Source organism: Bison bison, unplaced genomic scaffold (genome assembly GCF_000754665.1).
Source record: "Bison bison bison isolate TAMUID 2011002044 unplaced genomic scaffold, Bison_UMD1.0 scf7180017864322, whole genome shotgun sequence".
NCBI lineage: Eukaryota > Metazoa > Chordata > Mammalia > Artiodactyla > Bovidae > Bison > Bison bison.
Window position 1 is genome coordinate 2,920,784 of NW_011494894.1, and position 2,286 is coordinate 2,923,069.

The window sequence follows — 2,286 nt, forward strand, 5'->3', positions numbered from 1 at the left end:
TTTTTTTTTTTTTTTTTTTTTTTTTTGGGGGGGGGGGGGCGGTTGGGGGAGGTTGAGGCAACTTCCTACCCAGCACTGTAGGAAAGCAGTGTGCTCTTTTCACTCACATGTACTGGTCTGAGGTCACCAAGAGCTGGACTTCGCCACCTCGGCCAGGACGCAGCCACTATGCATAATACTACACCGCCACTTCAGCCCAGTGAAGAGGCCCCTTGAGCGGCAAACCACGCACAGGAGGCTCCTGAGCTATAAAAAGCTTTCTAGGCAGGATCTGCTGAATCCTGGACCAGGAGGCGACGACAATCTGCTAGAAGGCGTTCAGCTTTTCGTAGTTTCAGAGGAAGGAAAAGTCATTCCTCCAACTGTGCTGATGCCGCGATGACGTGGGAAAGTGGAGAATACTACAACAAACACAATGACACACACACGAACTCACTCTGCACAGCACAGACACCCAGATTAGGCAAAAGGGCATATGTGCTCTCCAGCTTCCACTCGTTAAGGCTATCATTCCCAAAGTACATGCTTTTAACGCCATCACCAAAAGATAACGCGACTTCAATACAAGGTTCTGTAAGCTGCGGTATTATCACCTATTGCTGTCAGGTGGCCCTTTAAAAGGGAATCAGTACCATTCTGATGAAACCAGGCACGAGCATGAGCCAATTAGTGTCAATGAAAATGGAGATGGTCCCCCACCCATTGCTTGTTGCAGAACCAGCATCAGGCATCCAAAGAGAGGGATGTGTGCGCCGCTGGAAGCTACTTGATTCCTTAGTGCTTCCAGTTTAATATCTGATATTAAAAAAAAAGCTGTCCTGGCTACACTGAACCAACCAAGCCATAAATCCCCCTTCAGTGCCCAGCTCTCTACTAGGTATGATCTCCTTGCACCCATATTTTGGATGACTCTTACTTTGCACAAGTTCTTTCCTCCCCCCTGGAAAGTACTTTCCTAATTGGTCCTCTAGGTGAGCAACACCTTAACTCTCCAGTCTCAGCGCACACCTGGCCCCCTCACCTCTGGACCTAGCCTTCCCAGGCCCTCTCAGGACACTCTACTTCCAGATCAGCCAGTGTGTTTCCTCCGCAGGCTGCAGTTACGTCCTGTTTTAGCATCTTTGTATCCCCAGTTCCTAGCCCAGGGGAGAAACTGCCATACTAGGTTTGTTCAATGAATGGGCCAACGAACTAACCTATTTGAAGTAAGTCACACGTTGGTGGAAACCCTGTAACCCATCAACAGCCGGTCTGGAAATTCCTCAGCTTCACAAAGACCCAGCAACAGCAAGCCCCTGGACGGACTGAAGGCGAAAGCCCACAATCGGCCTTAAGCTGTAGGGAGGGGTGGGATAGGGGTGACGGGACCTGGAGGAAGTGGGAAGGAAAGGGGGGTCGAGGCAGCGCTCCCTCACTGCTCCTCAAAAAGGTGAAAAACCCCTTCCGAGCGTTGAAACCCCAGAAGTAGGGGTCATGCCAGGAGAAAGGGGAGACGGTGTCTGAATACCACCCTTGGAACTTGTTAATACTCAGAGCTTGGGGCGTTCGAGGTGGAGACCTGCTCTGAAATTAGGGGGCCACAGGGTCTCCCTGTGAGTCGGCCGACCACCCAAGTAGGGGCCAAGAACCCCAGGAGTTTGGTGGCAAGGCTGTGGCCTAGTGGAAGGGCATGGAAATTTCTCCCTCTCAAGATCCTGTCTCCTGGGGAGTGGGGGGGACGGGGGGCGGGGAGGTGTGGAACAGAGGAGGGTCGCAGCGGGGGACTCTCTCCAGCTTGAGAGGCAGCGACGTCTTTGGCTTTCATCCTCCGGCCCCTGCCGTCTGGGTATCTCAGCTGCCCTCACTAGGCCCTCTGTGGTTCCCCAAAAGAAAACGGCAGTGGGGAGGAGGGGGCGAGAGTGTGAGTTTCACCGTCCACTCTGCAGACAGCGCACACCTTCCATCCTAACTCCAAGCCGTGCGCATTAGCTGGCGGCTCCCACCGCCACTTAACAAGTCCAGCTGCCCGGCCCCTCGCGCTCCCGCTGCCCTGCCAGGCGTCCCGGGCCGCCGATCCCAAGTCGGCGTGGCCAGCGTTTGCCCAAGTCATCGGCAAGGCGCCCGGAGCGCCCAGGGCGGCCCCCAACCTGGGGCCCGACTCCCCGCCCCAGACGCCGCTTACCTGCTTACATGGCCCCGTCGGAACCCCGGAGTCCCGCGCCGAAAGGCTGCCCTCCGCGGGCGGCGGAGCCCCAAGTGCCCCCAAGGAATTGATTCCAGTGGCTGGCGGAGGAGGGGCGGAGGGAA

At 55.7% G+C, this 2,286-nt stretch overlaps 1 protein-coding gene across 1 annotated transcript in view; it reads right to left on the reverse strand.

Moving 5' to 3' along the window:
* PTPN14 (protein tyrosine phosphatase, non-receptor type 14) overlaps positions 1–2,280 on the reverse strand; it is a 190,038-nt gene extending 187,758 nt beyond the window's left edge. Inside the window, exon 1 of the mRNA XM_010853060.1 lies at positions 2,162–2,280. The gene's annotated coding sequence lies outside the window, so the exon portion shown is untranslated. The remainder of the gene's footprint in view (positions 1–2,161) is intronic.
* Between the last annotated feature and the right edge of the window lie 6 nt (positions 2,281–2,286).